We start from the raw sequence: 17,912 nt of genomic DNA on the forward strand, positions 1-17,912 counted from the left end.
GCGGTTTTACCATTTATATAACCGCCATATAACGTGAATTTTACCTGCAGATTTACTTTACCTGGAGCAGCCATATGAATAAAATATGAACCAAAAAATTGAATTTTCAATATTTATTATTTTCAATATTATTATATATGTACATGAAATTGGAACTTATATTAATCCAGTTCATATAAAACAGAAGAACTTTAATAATAAATAAACTCGCTTAATTGGTTTTTGTTTTCCAATGTCTTTCAAGCGAGCAAAATATAATATTAAGCTTTAGAAAAAACTCCAATTATTTGAATAATCTACAACTTAAAGCTTAGTAGAAATCCAGATTAGGTTTACTCTTTTTTCAGATCATGAATATTCAAAGGTGTCGTAGAATCCGATTGCTGTCGTAATTGATGAATTTAAAAATGTACGACTAGTAATTGAGTCAGACTTATTATTGTTCTAAATCTAATCATTCAAGCAATAATTCTGCAACCCTTAGCAGGAGTATTGATTGGTTTCAAATCTAATTCCGACAGCAATCGTATTACGACATCCCTTATTATATATGCACATGAAATTGCAACTTAAATTAATACAGTTGATATAAAGAAAAGTAATTATTTTAATAGTAAACAAACTCGCCTTATTGGTTTTTGTTTTCCAATTGAAATCTTTTCCAAGCGAACAGAAAATAATTTTGAGCTTTAGAAAAAATTCCAATTATTTGAATCAATTTAAATCTACAACTAAAAGCTAATTAGAAATTCAGATTAGATTTACTCTTTTTTTTCAGATCAAGAATATTCAAAGGTGTCGTGGAATCCGATTGCTGTCGTAATTGATGAACTTAAAAATGTACGACTAGTAATTGAGTCAGACTTATTATTGTTCTAAATCTAATCATTCAAGCAATAATTCTGCAACCCATAGCAGGAGTATTGATTGGTTTCAAATCTAATTCCGTCAGCAATCGTATCACATCCCTTATTTTATATGTACGTGATATTGCAACTTAAATTAATACAATTGATATAAAGAAAAGTAAGTACTTTAATAATAACATAAACTCTCTTAATTGGTTTTTGTTTTCCAATTGAAATCTTTTCTAAGCGAGTAGAAAATAATTTTAAGCTTTAGAAAAAACTCCAATTATTTGAATAATCTACAACTGAAAGCTTAGTAGAAATTCAGATTAGGTATACTCTTTTTTCAGATCAAGAATATTCAGAGGTGTCGTAGAATCCGATTGCTGTCGTAATTGATGAATTTAAAAATGTACGACTTGTAATTAAGTCAGACTTATTATTGTTCTAAATCTAATTATTCAAGCAATAATTCTACAACCCTTAGCAGGAGTATTGATTGGTTTCAAATCTAATTCCGACATCAATCGTATCACATCCCTTATTATATATGTACGTGATATTGCAACTTAAATTAATACTGTTGATATAAAGAAAAGTAAATACTTTAATAATAAATAAACTCTCTTAATTGGTTTTTGTTTTCCAATTGAAATCTTTTCCTGTGCAAGCACATCGCTAACCTGTGTTGGCAAAAGATATGATTATACTGTCTTCGATAGATAGTCGGACGAGCCGTTACTCGGCGAAGTAGAGATGACCGTTGTGTCGGTGGCAGCTGTTCAACAGCAGTTTCTAACTTTACACCATCCGTACAGTGTGATGAATGCTTCACTGCCTTTTCCAATTGCTTGGCGCCAGCGATTTTTGCTGTTTGTAAAGCTTTAGCTGTAATGCAAATATATAGATGGGTTAAAGTGGTTTTCGTATGTTATTCAACAACTCACCCTATACCATCATCACAGCCTCCTCATCGATTTTGAATATGTGTACTGTTTCAGTATTCAGATCCAGTTCATTGGATGCAATCTTTTCGATTTGATGAATATGTATACTATCCGTTAGGCAGACAATTAGGTGCGTTCGATTCATTCATATACTGTGGGTATTTGAGCCGTAGACGCAATTGATATATTGTAACATTTGTAAACAGTTGGGTTTTTCTGCTGTCACCATCACCACTAGAGAGCTATTGAAGAAACGCTCGACCAAGATATGTTGCGATTTACGCGCATAGATTTTTTCCACCTTGTCAGTTATTGATGGAGAAAATGCGAAAGCCATATTTACCATCCAATACGGAAATGGAACTGTGGAGGAAGAAACATTTTATAAAATTTAATAAAATCAATAAATGATAGTTGTGTTAAAATGGGGTAAAGTATCGTATGTTAAAGTATAGCGAAGTTTGAATAGGTCTCATTCTTCATTCTTAGAAACATGTACGAAGGTACCTCGTAAGATATTAAAAATCCTCAACGCTTTTTTGCAATAACTTAAAAAAAACTCATATTCATCAAATTTCTGTTTAACTTCTACATATCAATAGCTACGTTTACCACCAGAAGGAGTCACTATTGCTTCTACACCTATGCTATTGTTTCCTACACCGATGAGCTTTGTAATAAAATAAACAGCTATCTCCCCAATCTCTCCAGTTTTGTCGCCTCGCGAAACCTGATATTGCAACCAACCAAATCATCGGTGATCCTTTTTAAAACATGGCCGCGCCAAATGTCGACCATATGACATTACCCTACCGACTGTCTTACACCTTAAAATTTTGGGTGTGACTTTCATCAGGATCTACATTTTGGTGAGCACGCAGCCGCAATTGTTCCGAGAAATCAGAGCCGTATCAAAATCCTCAAATCCCTCGCTGGCAGTACCTGGGGAAAGGATAAAGAAACGCTCATGACTACACACAAAGCAATTAGCCAGCCGATTAAGTGCTATGCGTCACCCATATAGTCGCCAAGCCTAAAAATTACCCACAGAAAAAGCCAAAATACTGCTCTCAGAATTGCCACGGGCTGTCTTCTTATGTCCCCAGAACACCATCTGCATAATGAGGCGAGAATACTCCCCATCAGGGAGAGAAATAATATGCTGACCAAACAGTTCCTGTTGAATACCCAGAAACCTGAGCATCCCAACAGACATCTGATTGGTCAACCAGCACCGCCTAGGGGCCTAAGGAGTCATCTCCGTAAGCATTTTGAGGAAATACGGCTCCTGAGAACCCAGCCGTATGAAGCGAGAAAACACAAGCAGGTCCTTGGTGAATTCCATAAACAAGCGTCGGACCGTTATGCTAGGAATTGCCCGGTGAATCCAGTACTGAAAGAAAAGTATCCAAACCTCGCGGAAGAGGAACGCATACTCCCCAGAGAAAAGCGAGTCACTCTAGCTCAACTTCGTTCTGGATACTGTAACAGGTTAAACTCTTACCTATCCAGAATCAACCCCGACATACAAAATGTATGCCCCGCTTGAACGTGAATGTGTCCCCACATGACACCAACCATCTCTTTAATTGTAATGTGGAATCAACGCCTCTAACACCCCTTTCATTATGGTCCCCCCTGTCGAAACAGCAAGTTTCCTTGGACTCCCGTTAGAGGATATTGATGATAATTTCTGATCGGTCGCACCTATTGGATGGGGCGAAGCACTGCTACAATAACAACGTGTGAAAGATGGTTGCATCATTCGTTTGTTGCTCCCTGTTGCTTTGCTTATATTTTTTTTTCTCAATTTTAAACAAATTCGCAACAATAACTAAACTTTTAATTTGTTAACAAAAATAGAAATGCGCAACAAAATTTCAATTGGCAAATCGGCGGACTTCGAAGATTTGAAATTCCTATTCCCCAATTATTGTTCTCTCTAGGAGAAAAGAATTGGAGGAATTTTTCTGCGGTGCTATTAAGGCAATGACCTTTGACCTCGAGCAGTTGGAATCTAAGTGTTCTTTGCCCAGTCCACAAGAAGGGGGATACTGCAAAATGCACCAACTATCGTGGAATCAGCCTTCTTAATATCGCATATAAGGTCCTTTCAAGTGTATTGTGCGAAAGATTGAAGCCCACCGTGAACCGGCTGATTGGACCTTATCAGTGCGGCTTCAGACCTGGTAAATCTACCATCGACCAGATTTTCACAATGCGCCAAATCTTGGAAAAAACCCGTGAAAAGAGAATCGACACACATCACCTCTTCGTCGACTTTAAAGCCGCCTTCGACAGCACGAAAAGGAGCTGCCTATATGCCGCTATGTCTGAATTTGGTTTCCCCGCAAAACTTATACGGCTGTGCAAAATGACGTTGAGCAACACCATCAGCTCAGTCAGAATTGGGAAGGACCTCTCCGAGCCGTTCGAAACTAAACGAGGTTTCAGACAGGATGACCCCCTATCGTGCGATTTCTTTAATTTGATGCTGGATAAAATTATACTAGCTGCAGAACTTAACCGCACTGGAACAATATACTATAAAAGCGTGCAATTACTGGCATATGCTGATGACATTGATATTATCGGCCTAAACACCCGCGCTGTTAGTTCTGCTTACTCCAAGCTGGAAAAAGAAGCGGTAAAGATGGGTTTGATGGTGAATGAGGACAAAACGAAGTACCTGCTGGCATCGAGCAAAGAGTCAGCGCATATGCGCCTTGGCAACCACGCTACTGTTGGCAGCCATAATTTCGAAATAGTAAAAGACTTCGTTTATTTGGGAACCAGCATCAACACTAGCAACAACATCAGCACTGAAATCCAGCGAAGAATCAATCTTGCCAATAAATGCTACTTTGGACTAGGTAGGCAATTGAAAAGTAAAGTCCTCTCTCGGCAAACCGAAAATCATACTCTACAAGTCACTTATCGTACCCGTCCTGCTATATGGGGCAGAAGCATGGACCATGACAACAGCAGATGAAGCGGCTTTGGGAGTGTTCGAGAGAAAAGTTCTTCGAAAGATTTATGGACCTCTACGCGTTGGCGATGGCGAGTACCGAAGAAGAGCTGTACGAGCTATACGCAGACATCAAGATAGTCCAGCGAATTAAAACGCAGCGGCTGCGCTAGGCCATGTTATGCGAATGAAAGATGATGCTCCGGCCAAGAAAGTGTTTCTATCGGAACCCGCCTATGGAAGCAGAGGTAGAGGGCGGGCCCCCACTCCGTTGGAAGGACCAGGTGGAAAACGATTTAAACTCCCTTGGTGTGACCAATTGGCGCCGGTTGGCGGAGTGAAGGAGCGACTGGCGCGCCTTGTTGGACGGCCATAACCGTTTAGACGGTTAAGCGCCAATTAAGTAAGTAAGTAAGTAAGTTAAGATGATGCGGGGAATAACCAAGTAAGCTCCTTCCAACCTTTGATTCGGGGGATGGTATAATGGTATGAAGATGATAGCGTGCGACAACATCGCGAGCTTGCGATGGCTGGAGGAAGTGGTTCCAAACCTCCAAAGGCAGGGCACGAACGCTCGTTTTGAGATGGTGGATAAAGCGCAAATCCCCAAGGTAACAAAAGTTAAGGTATGGATACCATGCGTGATGAAGTCGGAGGATACACTGCGACTTTTGCAAAATCAGAATCCGAACATACCGACACAGGATTCGAAGGTCCTTACTGTATCTCGGCCTACGGACGAAGGTTAGTTATACGTCTTCCAAATAAACAAGCAGGCGGAGGATATATTGTACGCGCAGCTTGGAAAATGTCCTTAGGTACAGGCAAAATGTATATGCGACTCAGGAAAAGAAGTCGCGGGTATTAAAGTCCTAACACGGTGGACGTCGAAAAGGACCTCAAAAGCCTAAGGGAAAAAAGACAGGTGGAGGTAGCCCACGTCACCCCGAATGTGTTAGAAGGGGACCAACAGCCAGATGGTGCTGAGTCGCACAGAGGAACACCCGGCACAACAGGTACAAGAGGCTGAAGGGGGCTTCGAACACTCTAAACCAAAAGGGCTAGAGGAGGACGACGACGTCACGATGAAGGTGCTGGAGGGGGACAAGCAGCCCATTGGTACTGCGAGTCATACAGATAAACCTCCAACACAGTAAAGTGGCGTCGAGCGAACCCCTCCTCCTAACGCGCTGATCCAGGAGCCGTGGCTTCCATCGGGAGGAAAGGGTTCTGGACTTAGCGCGCACCGATTTGGCGTTTACTATGCGCAAACGGAAGGACGGGTGCGAGCTGTAGTAATGGTAAGGAAACAGCTGCATTCATATATGCTGCCTAATTACACTACTGAGGACCTCGTAGTGGTGGTGAAATCGCCGGGCTCAGATGGTACATGTCCGGCCATGCTACAAGTTTCAAGTAGGGCGGTCGTGGGATGGCTTAAAATAATATTCGATGGGTGCATAAACTGAATCATGTACCGCACTCTTGGAGAACTGCTCGTGTAGCTTTCCTACCAAAGGCGGGGAAGATCGGTCACGTGTATCCCAAAGATTATAGACCCATAATTTCTGCTCAAAACCTTTGAGAGGCTGATGGCTGATGTATACATAAAGTCCAACGTGGATGAAAAGCTGCTCTCCACAACACAACAGGCGTACACCAAAGGCAAGTCAGTAGACACCGCGTTGCATAGGGTGGTAATAAGCATAGAAAAAGCCCTGGAATATAAGGAATATGCTCTAGAAGCATTGCCGGGGCTTTCTAAATGGGCGATTATTGATGGTCTTAATTACGTTAAAGTACATCCAGCCTTACCCAGATGGATCGACTGCATGTTAAACTGCAGTAAGATTACATCGCAATGGGGATTGTACGCGGCCACGAAATTAGTGGACAGGGGCACTCCGGGTGCTATCACCTCTGCTGTGGACGCTGGTCATTAACCAACTGCTTAGGGGATTCTACGAGAGACCAGAAAAACGTACGGTTTACGCAGATGACGTTGCATATGGTCTTGTTTTCAAAGAGGTACAAGGTCCCTAATTGGACCAGGCCTAAGTTAGGAGGGGCGACCCTACGGGGAAACCTTGCACAAAATATCTAGGAATGATCCTAGACAGTAAGCTGTCATGGAAGCTCAACGTGGAGGAGAGGGTGAGGAAGGCTTAAACGGCACTTTATGCATGTAAAAGAATGCAAAAGAACCGGCATATACGATCAGAAGGAACTCGATGACGATGCCTCAAAATAACAACCAAAAGCAATAATTATCATTTCACTGACACAAATTTTATAGTTTTTTCTTCCGGAGTTGGACACAATCTTTTCATAATTTTACTTATCAATTTAAGATTAGAAATTATTTTCAATTTGTATTTTGACTTACCAGCAACAACAGAATCATGTTTAATTGTACGCCGCACAATCATTATAGCATCATGTAACGAAGCTCAGTTTCTTTCAAATATTGTTCGGCACCGCGACGTAAAATCAATGTATATGTTCTAGCATTAACGCAACCTTTAAATAATTATAAACTATAAAAATGAAGTTAATGTCAAACCCACTATCAAACCTTGGAAAATGTTGAAATGTTCACCACCAACTTGACGTTCTTCAAAGTAATCACATTGACCCAAAACACTTGAATTAATATCATTAGCTGTAGTCATAACAGCTCCACCACAAGCTTTCATTGTACGTTTCAAATCTTCTTCTGGTACACTAACAGAACATTTCACGATCTGCAAAATACTGTGTACCAACATCACCAATTGGTAGTTTAGAAAACACAACATTGGCGCCTTACTTACCTATTTTATTGTACAGGAGACGCCATTCAGCATTAACAATTTTCTGATACTCTTGGACATTGGAGGAAATTGCTGTGGCAGAGCAATTTCCCAATAAAGCACTTTGCTGTTCCTTTGATTGACGCTTCCACATGTACAGCCATGTCATATTTTGGTCATGCATAATTATAATGCTTTACGTATAGCTTTAATGATGATACGTGCATGCACGCCTTCCTCAACATATGGTTTAACTTCTTTTAAGATTTCACCTGTTTAAAGTACAACTGAAGTGGTGCCATCGCCGACCTGATAAGAGAAACATTTTTATTCTACACATTCTAATATAACAAAAAACTTACCTCAGCATTTTGAAATTTGGCGATGTCTACTAGAGTTTTACGGCTGGATTCACAATATCCAATAGTTTCATAATGGTTGCCCCATCATTTGAAATTGTGGCCTTACCACTGGAATCAACAATATGCTTGTCCATATTACGTGAACCCAATTGAATGCGAGGCATTGATGTGGATATGAGTTGAGGTTTACCATGAGAGCTATCGGTACCCAAGCATTTTTTACACAAATACTCATGTACCCAATACAAGTTCAGGACGTTCATATTTATCAACACGCTGTCCGGTATGCCTCAACTGTTGGAAATATGCAGTTGGCACTGTTGAGAAAAAATATGGATCAATGAACACAAGTAGAAGTGAAAGATTTTTTTTACCATCTCTTGTTACTTTACACATTAGACATTGGAAACGACGACCAGCATCTACAAGTTGCTATTGAGCCTTGCAACGATTAGATCTAATTGCACCCAATTCACCAAAATTTACAATGGGTGGCTCATATTCACCCTCAACCGTTCGTGCCATTGGCGAGGCGGTAAGTGTAATGGACAAAGCTGTTGTTTTTAATAAATCAGCTGTTGCATGTATGCAATACAAAGACGACCTGCAAAGAAGAAAGATCAATGTAATTGCCAAACAAAACATTAATTTCGATTATCGATACCTAACGTAACGTGGCGATGAGTTACCCTGATCTTCTACCACATATTTTGTGGTCACCAATGGTGGTAATAAACCCTGAGCATTAGTAATAAAAGCACCACCAGCGCTATTTTGATTTTCAATGATAACGCTTATCGGATTTGGCATCTGATCGGGATCTAAACGGCGTTGGGCTTGATCATACTGTTGCGGCTGTTGATATTTACCAGTAACAGGTTCAGGTGGTTGCTAAAGAAAATAACACAAAAATAATCATCAACAAATTTGTAAATTATTAGTTGTATTAGCATACATTATAACCAGGACGTCCGGACGTGTCCGGGTATTGGGGGTTGACTGAGCATTGGCGTCTGTCCAGGTTGTGTTGGTGGCATCATAAAAGCCATCTATACCAAGTGCCAAGAATATATCCGCGGCATACCTGCCGACCAAAATGATTCAAGAGGTTGTGATTGCCAACCTCACCTACCCGTGGCGAATCCTGTACCTAACAATTTGGTGTGAACAATTGGTGCCAGTTAACCCTCTGAAATAATCGGCGCAATTGTACGACATTGTGTTGGCATTAATTAGGCAAAATGCAAAAACGTTTCATCCTCCTCGCGTGACCATTCTGTCTTATTTAAGCTAGGATCAAGCCATTCGTAACAGCGTGCCTTACATTGCTTGGCAGATTTGCGATGCAGCAGTGATACAATACGTGACCACTGGTTTTTGCCATATTTCATTACAGCTACTTTGAGGATTTCATCCTGAAAGTTATCAATTTAGTTAATAAACGGCCAAGATTAACCAGTCGCGTCAAATGCTTACCTCAGTGTTTCTCCACACACCACCTTTTATCATTATTCGCGGCATGGTGCTATATAATTGTGAATTCTTTCGATGAGCACAAAAATCAAATCAAAAATTTTTGTCGAAATAAACAGCAAAAATCATTGTATATTAAAGACTTTGGGAAAATTTTAGAATAGCACCCCCGAGTTCGGGGTAAAACTTGGTATCAAATGAAAGAGGGAGTTCTCCCGATCACAAATATATATATTTTAAAGTGCGCAATCTTATAATTTAAAAGTTATTTGTTGTTAAAGTTTGCAAATTTAACAAATTTCTATAGAACTTTAAATTACAATTTACACATCTTTCAAAACCTTAATCCACATACATATCTATATAAATTGGCAACGATAAACTTAAATTGCATTTTAGTATATTTCACATTTCATTTTTGCATTGTTTTCACTTATTATAAATGTTTTTATTAAATCAATCGCGCTTTTGTAGCAACATGCACATATATATATATATACATATATTTTATTGATGACATTACAAAGCTGTGCTGCCACATATATATACGTATACACATATAAAATTTGTATAGAAATTTGCAAACTTTAACACCAAATTACTTTTAAATTATAAGTCTGCGAGCTTTAAAATATATATATATGTGATCTGGAGAACTCCCTGTTAATTTTAAATATTTCCGGAGATATTCCATTTAAAACTCTCAAAATTGAAAAAATTTTCGACCACCAAATGTTTTGCTGTCTCTGCTGAATTAGAAATGGCGAATTTTTTTGCACGCAAAAATTACGTATTTTGCTATCCCTATAAAAATAATAGGTGCGAGAGAGCACGATACATTGTGGGAAAGCTAAATTTGTCAACATGCTATTTCATTTGAAGAATTTTTCATTCCAAATCGTCACCCCTGTCAAAAATTCATGTGTTTGTGTGCGTTTTTGGTCACACGATTTTTGCAGGGTAGTAACTCGAAAAAATAGTAGTGAACGAATCATTCATGCCTAAAACTAGTAATTCGAAAAAATAGTAATGAACGAATCATTCATACCTAAAACTAGTAACTCGAAAAAATAGTAGTTAACGAATCATTCATACCTAAAACTAGTAATTTAGTAATTCGAAAAAATAGTAATGAACGAATTTCAAATGACTATCGAATGAATGAAAATTAGTGAACTATCGAATAACTCGATAGTTTTCATTCGATAATTCCCAACACTAGTTTCCTCCTCCAGCCCGCACTTCCTACATCTGCTATCACTGACCAAGCCTAATTTAAAGGCATGTGTCGCCAGAAGGCAGTGTCCAGTAAGAATACCCGTCATGAGTCTACATACAGCCTACAGTTTAATGATAATGAAAATATAAGAATCAGTGTTTATGAATAACATATTTTAATTAATCTCTTACAACAACATGATCGGTGGCTACATCGCCATGTAGATAGTGTGGTGTTCCACCTTGTATAAACGTAGGTACTGTATGTGCTCAACCGTACAAATGGACATAAGCAGTAACATTATTCACATAAACATAGCTTGGTATTTGTGCAGTCATCAATATAGCATACATTGGTGCAGTTCGGTGTGCACCAGCCACTGGTACAAACACTTTTGAATGCATAGCTTTCATAAAGATTGGATGTCCAGCAGTGCTCCGGTTGTGCCAAAATGTAATGGGCTGCTCAGTCTCTTGGTACGGCTGTATAGGTATGGGCGTCTGCTCAAGATCGTATGGTACATAGATGGCTCGAAGACGCCGGAGGGGATTGGAGCCAGATTTTTCGGACCCAGCGCCAAAATATCAGTAACTCTAAAAGCACATTCGAGCATTTTCAAGCGCAAGTATTCGCCATAAGTTAGTGCGCTAAGCTGAACTTTCAGCGCTGATACCCCAATGAAACAATTCCCATACTCAGTCAGGCAGTCAGGCCCCACTAAAGGCATTTGTGGCGTTCGAAATAAAGTCAGCACTGGCCCTTCAGTGCGTAGAAAAGCTAAATCAATTAGGAGCACACAACGTAGTACTGTTGCCCTGGGCCCTAGGCCACAGGGGAGTAGAGGGTAATGAGCAGGCGGACTCAGTGTTTAATTTATTGCGTCCCTCCCACAAATTGTCATCCTCCCAGCAGCGGGTCTGCACCATACTCTCCTCTTCCGGGAAGGTATCGATCCCAATTCGGGTCCTTCTCCTGACCCCGGTCCTGAGAAATGAGTTTGCTGCGTTTGCCGGAAAAGAATCTTTTTAGGACGGTCATATATATAAGGGCCTGAAATATTTCAATGAACTTCCTAATCACATAAAAAGTAGTAATAACTTCAATACTTTTAAAAAAAGTTTATTGGAGCATTGTAAAACCCTTCCAATAAGATAAAGTTTTTCTCCTCTTATTTTTTACATGATATATCCGATACTGGAGCGCGAAAAGGGAATGGTAATATTGGAAGCAGCAAAATACAATGCATCCGGCCCTAAGGAAAAGAAAATCGGTCGCCACCTGTAACTCCAGACAGTTCCAACAACAAATTTCGCTGGAATTCGGTATTTCGAGCTGATATTTACTGTTGCTGATCGGAAGCACTCTCATTCCGACAGCATTAATATAACAATAAAATTATATAATGTGTAACAAAAATAACGAAAATAAGGCCAAACAAAAGTTGGAGCAGGGGGGAGATTGGAAACACGTCCTTTTCAACCTCCCATTATATGTTTAGTTGTGCTAATCGGAATCTTCATGCATTCCGACAGCGTCTTTACTAAACAAAGTTGAGAGGTGATTGGATACACGTTATTTTCAATTTCCAACACCTAAAGACATGTTTAGCTGTGTTGATCGGAGACTAATACATTCCGACAGCTTAAAATACACATATAATTGGAAAATATTAGTTCCAAATTTTGTTGCCTTAAGCTGGGAGCACTGGAGGATTGGAAACGCGTCCTTTCCAACCTTCCTTAAATGAGTGGCTCCCAGACTCGTCCACGCTAGTAAATATGCTGATCGGAATCACATGGCATTCCAACAGCATATTCAATAGAAATAAGTGATTATAACAATGAATTGTACTTAGTAGTTTAAGTTTTAGGCCTAAACAGCCGTAATAATCAATAAATTAAATTAAAAAAATAAATACTCTTGTCAGTGTTTCACGTGCAAGGGATGGTTGCATCGGACAGGTTGCTCTGGGCTAGATTCCAAAATCCAGCGTCCTCGTAACTTTTATAAATCTTTTGTGGCTCTTGTTGTTCACGGCCTAGTTACATTATGAGGAAATACGGCTTCTGAGAACACAGCCGTATGAAGCTAAAAAACACAAGCATGTCTTCAGTGAACTCCACAAGCAGGCGTCGGACCTCTATGCCGGTGATTCCTGTACTCAAAGAACAAAACTAGCAGAGGAGGAACGCACTCTCCCTAGGGAAACGAGAGTAGTCACTCTAGCTCAACTTCGAGCTGGATAACGTAACAGGTTAAACTCTTACCTATCCAGAATCAACCCCGACATACAAAACATTGTCCTGCTTGTAATGTATCCCCACATGACACCAACCATCTCTTTAACTGTATTGTGGAACCAACGCCTCTCACACTCCTATCATTATGGTCCACCCCTGTTGAAACAGAAAGTTTCCTTGGACTCCCGTTAGAAGACATTGATGACAATTTGTGATCGGTCGCACCTATTGGATGGGACGAAGCACTGCTATAACAACAACAGCAGGCGGACAACCCGGAAAGAGAGGCAGCAACTGCATGACCCATCGATCCCGAGCCGTTCCTGGCAGTTGGCTCACTTAATAAATGCTCCTAATAGTACAAGGGAGGGAAAAGAGAGAACACTGGCGCAATATGCCAGGCCTGAGTCAATCTAAGTTACTGTTAGGGGGTTACAGCACAACTCGATATAGGGCATTAATAGGCTTCTCAAAAAGATAACCTAAGAATCCTAACGGCTATTCTTACAAGACACTGTAGACTGAACAGTCACATGCAAAAGGTGGGTATAATATCGAACAACACATACCGATTTTGTGATGGATCGGCAGACGGCGGACCATATCCTTCTAGATTGCGGCGCAATTTCAAGACGTAGGGCTAAGTTTATGGGCTCACCATGGCCAGAGCATTCCCACATTTATTCCCTCAAGCCAAGAACACTGCTGCGGTTCATCAAGGAAGTCGGCTAGGATGAGGTGCTGTGAAGGAGATGTGCAAGTCACTGTGCAATCCTCAATAAATTATCTATCTATCCACGTTCCGGTAACAAGCACCATTGTGGTACTAGCCCCACCATCTCGGGAACTATTGACATGACTACATTAAACCTTCTAGGGAGTGAATATTAATAATGACCACAATGCGAAAGTCTGCTAAAATGTACCATTCTCCATGGAATGCTCGATATATAACTTTCCACGTTTTGAAACAGTGATGAAAAGAGCAAAATTTACTAAAATTTTAACTGGCTGTGGGCAGTAAGGTGTTGATGTCCTCTGTTAACGCAATATAATGACAACTGCGACGCTGGGAAAATGACAAAAATCTTGTAAATCTACTGATAATAATTAATTAATTCCTCCCCTTCTATGCAGTTCTATGCATACATACATATGTATTTTTCTCTCCAAACGCTAATTAAAAAAATTAATTGGTTTTCACATGAACTTCGAACTCTGTCGTATTTGCATTCTTCAGTTGATTATCAACAAAAGCATGACAAATTATTTAATATTGTAACGAATGTTAGTAGCACTGAGCAATGCTATCGTCTCTAAGCCGATGCTAACCAGCGACGTGAATGCACATCAATAATTCAATCATTATGTATCTACATAAACGAATAAATAATTGCGTCTACACATATGTATGTACGTATACGAACATCGGAGCGGCAATGCACAAATACATGCATATATCTTATCTGAGTTGTCACAAGAGAGAGCAATAATTTGTGCACGTAGTTGTGGCTGGCGATTTTGTAGCCGAAACTAACTAGTAACTTCTGGAAATAGAAGAGCCTAGATGTATGCAGCGTAAACTATAAAAGTGGCGCAGGCGAGTAAGAAGTAATTCAGTTTGATTTGAGTTGTCAAGCAGTTTGATTAAGACGATATCTAGCGAGCAATAGCAGTGTTATTTTGAATAGTAGAGTTTCATTGAGCTATCAATCAGTGTGGTTATTAAGCAAGCTATTCGTTGCACAGTTTGTTATTGTGAAGTACTTTAATAAAGGCCATTTTGCATTATTACAAATTGGAGTTATTTATTCAACAGTTTAGTGATTCGAACTTAGCAGAGGATTGCAAATAAGAGGATTTGCAAGCAAATTCGTTACAATTGGTGTCAGAAGAGGAATTGTTAATAAATTCCGAAGATTGGGAATACAACTTGGACATGGCAAAGTTCAGTGAATTGAAGATCCAGCAACGGAAAAAGGAGTTGGAGAACCGTGGATTAAATACAACCGGCAATAAGATCGAACTTCAAGCACGGCTACGAGAGGTAATGGAGTCGCAAGGAATTGATGTGGACGAGTTTGTCTTTTATCCTGATGGGGACGAAACAACAACAAAAATTGAAGAGAAAAACGAAACATCGCAGACAGTTACGAGCACAGACTTGAACATGATATTGGCTGCAATATCTGCACAAACATCGACAGTAGCATCAATGTCGTCGCAATTGGCATCCCAACTGGAAGCGCAAGAGGCACGTATAACAGAAATGTCATCACAAATATCCACAAATATGTCATCACAACTAGAAGAACAGAAAACGTATATGTCATTACAATTGGAATCGCAGGAGACACGTATAACATCCAAGATGGAAGCACAGGAGACACGTATATCCGAAATGTCATCTCAACTGGAAGAGCAGAAGACATATATGGCATCCCAGCTGGAATCACATGAGACACGTATTTCAGAAATGTCGACACAGATTACATCAAAGATGGAAACACAACTGAAAGAGCAAGAGGCACGTATATCATCAAAACTCGAAGCGCGTATGGACGAGAAAATAACGCAGTTTGAAGAAAAATTCGAGGCAGAGGTGGATGCTTTGAGAGGTCGTATACAGGAATTGCAACTAATTCGCCCAGTTGTTTCAGCAAGCAATACGAAGGTAAAAACTCCAACTTTTGACGGCTCTGTTCGTTTCCAGGTGTTTAAGATTCAGTTTGAGAAGGAGTGCGGAAGATAAAGTTGCTGCACTATTCGTGGCATTGAAAGGATCTGCTGCTGAAATCCTACAGACTATTCCCGAGGGAGAGCGGAACAACTACGAAACATTGATGAACGCTCTAGAGAGGCGATACGGAAGCGAACACAGGAAGCAGATACACCAAATAGAGTTGCAAAACCGCTACCAAAAAGCTAATGAGACTTTGCAGGAGTTTGCGTCAGATGTCGAAAGGCTTGCACATTTGGCGAATGCCGACGCACCCGTGGAATACACCGAAAGAGTAAAAATTCAGAGCTTTATAAATGGCATACGGGAAGTCGAAACGAAGCGAGCCACATACGCAAACCCAAAGCCAACATTTGCAGAGACGGTATCACATGCATTGACTCAGGAAACCGCCTCACTATTGAGTAAACCAGCATACAAAGCTCATCGTGTGAAAGTAGAAAGGCCAGAGTGGGTAGACACAATTTTGGAAGCACTGAAGGGATCTCAACAGAAGAATGCCAGAGTTATTAAATGTTTTAAGTGCGGCAACCCAGGTCACATTGCACGTCATTGCGATCTTGGTCCTAATAGTTCCAACAATGTGGGTGGCCGTAAACGCAAAGCTGGCGGAAATGAGCAAGAGCGTGTCGACCGTAAAGAACGAAAACTTGCCCCGGCTATTGAATGTCCCGTGATATCTGTGTCGCAAATGGGAAGGAAATCAAGCAGTCTTACCGTCAGAGGGAATGTGGATGGTAAAGAACGTGTACTGACTGTAGATACGGGCGCATCTCATTCCTTGATACGATCTGATTTGGTCAACAGGAGAGTAAAACCGTTACCTGGAGCAAAGTTGCGTACGGTCACCGGCGAGTATAACCAAGTTCAGGGAGAAGTGATATGTGAAGTATTGATTGGGAAGGTCATGGTTCTACACAAATTTGTTGTGGCGGAGATTGTTGATGAAGTTATATTGGGAGTGGATTTCTTGGTTGACCATGACATCAAGATCGATATGCAGAGAAGGGTGATGCATTATGAGAACCAAGATGTGCCCCTTAACTTTAATTTGGAAAAAGGGTTCAGCAGTAATCGGGTACTGGTGGAGAAGACTCGACGAAGGCCACGAAATTCAAAGGTAAAGGTTGAAAGGAAAAGGAACAAATGGGCCAAACAAATCAAAGCCGAAGGTACCTGTGAGCGAAACACTGGCATTGAAAAGCCCTAACGGGCGTACTAAAACGAAGAAAGAATGCAAGGGTGGTTTTAAACCAAGGCACACTACTGTTGTGAAGCGTCGGAACGATATTGATTATGGAAAGCAAATCCGTCCAGCGCAAGCTCTGCGAAGTAGTTCTTCATTGGCCGAGCAACAGAGTGCGAGGGAACGATCCAGAATAATGAGTAGTAAGATGAAACACAGGTACGACAAGGAAAAAAACTTCTGGAAATAGAAGAGCCTAGATGTATGCAGCGTAAACTATAAAAGTGGCGCAGGCGAGTAAGAAGTAATTCAGTTTGATTTGAGTTGTCAAGCAGTTTGATTAAGACGATATCTAGCGAGAAATAGCAGTGTTATTTTGAATAGTAGAGTTTCATTGAGCTATCAATCAGTGTGGTTATTAAGCAAGCTATTCGTTGCACAGTTTGTTATTGTGAAGTACTTTAATAAAGGCCATTTTGCATTATTACAAATTGGAGTTATTTATTCAACAGTTTAGTGATTCGAACTTAGCAGAGGATTGCAAATAAGAGGATTTGCAAGCAAATTCGTTACAATATGGTATCCAATTTACTTACCCTTTCTGGTGCGATGATTCCTGGACAATCGGGCCTGACTAGACGCGATTTTTTGTTTGCCTTAAGAGAGCGTGCCTAACGCTAACCATATCATGTTATGGCACACCTTTGGTGATGCAAACAATCAGACATTTCTGCTTCTAATGCTTCTAGGATAGCAGCAGCAGCTCCCGGTGGCGCCACATAAATAACAGTTGCATACCGATCAGTTGCCTTTTTTGCTCTGGCTATCTATTCAATTTTAATTCACATTACATTATCTACTATTGCAATTTTTAATCAATACAAATCAATATAAATTACTGAAGCAAATACTGGCAAACCAAGATGCGTAGTTCCCCCCTTTTTTAGGGAAATACATCCAACCAGTTTGGGGCCGTCTTTCAAAGCATGTTATATTATAATATTATAACATTTTTTTTTTTTTTATTATTTAAAAACATTACAACAACCACATGAAAATCGCCGACTTCAACTGCAAATATCTCCGGACATATGTATATAAAATTTTTCTTTTCCGCCTTCGGATTATTGTTCTCGA

General features: G+C 40.1%; 1 protein-coding gene and 2 long non-coding RNA genes across 5 annotated transcripts in view; all 3 read right to left on the reverse strand.

Annotated features, from left to right (window-relative positions):
* Positions 1-17,912, reverse strand: part of G6P (Glucose-6-Phosphatase) — a 70,856-nt gene that overhangs the window by 6,161 nt on the left and 46,783 nt on the right. The window lies entirely within an intron of this gene.
* LOC137239874 (uncharacterized) lies at positions 99-8,050 on the reverse strand. The gene is made up of 6 exons (XR_010949519.1): positions 7,918-8,050; positions 7,577-7,864; positions 7,339-7,517; positions 7,150-7,283; positions 1,796-2,158; positions 99-1,736 (listed from the first exon to the last, which is right to left on the reverse strand). It is a non-coding gene; the product is annotated as an uncharacterized lncRNA (long non-coding RNA).
* Positions 8,062-10,285, reverse strand: LOC137239875 (uncharacterized). Of its 2 annotated transcripts, XR_010949521.1 has the most exons (6): positions 9,993-10,283; positions 9,394-9,640; positions 8,873-9,332; positions 8,582-8,808; positions 8,292-8,521; positions 8,062-8,234 (listed from the first exon to the last, which is right to left on the reverse strand). It is a non-coding gene; the product is annotated as an uncharacterized lncRNA (long non-coding RNA). The 2 variants fall into 2 exon arrangements; XR_010949520.1 differs by having other exon boundaries at positions 9,394-10,285.

The sequence above is a fragment of the Eurosta solidaginis genome, chromosome 2, assembly GCF_040869045.1.
Source record: "Eurosta solidaginis isolate ZX-2024a chromosome 2, ASM4086904v1, whole genome shotgun sequence".
NCBI lineage: Eukaryota > Metazoa > Arthropoda > Insecta > Diptera > Tephritidae > Eurosta > Eurosta solidaginis.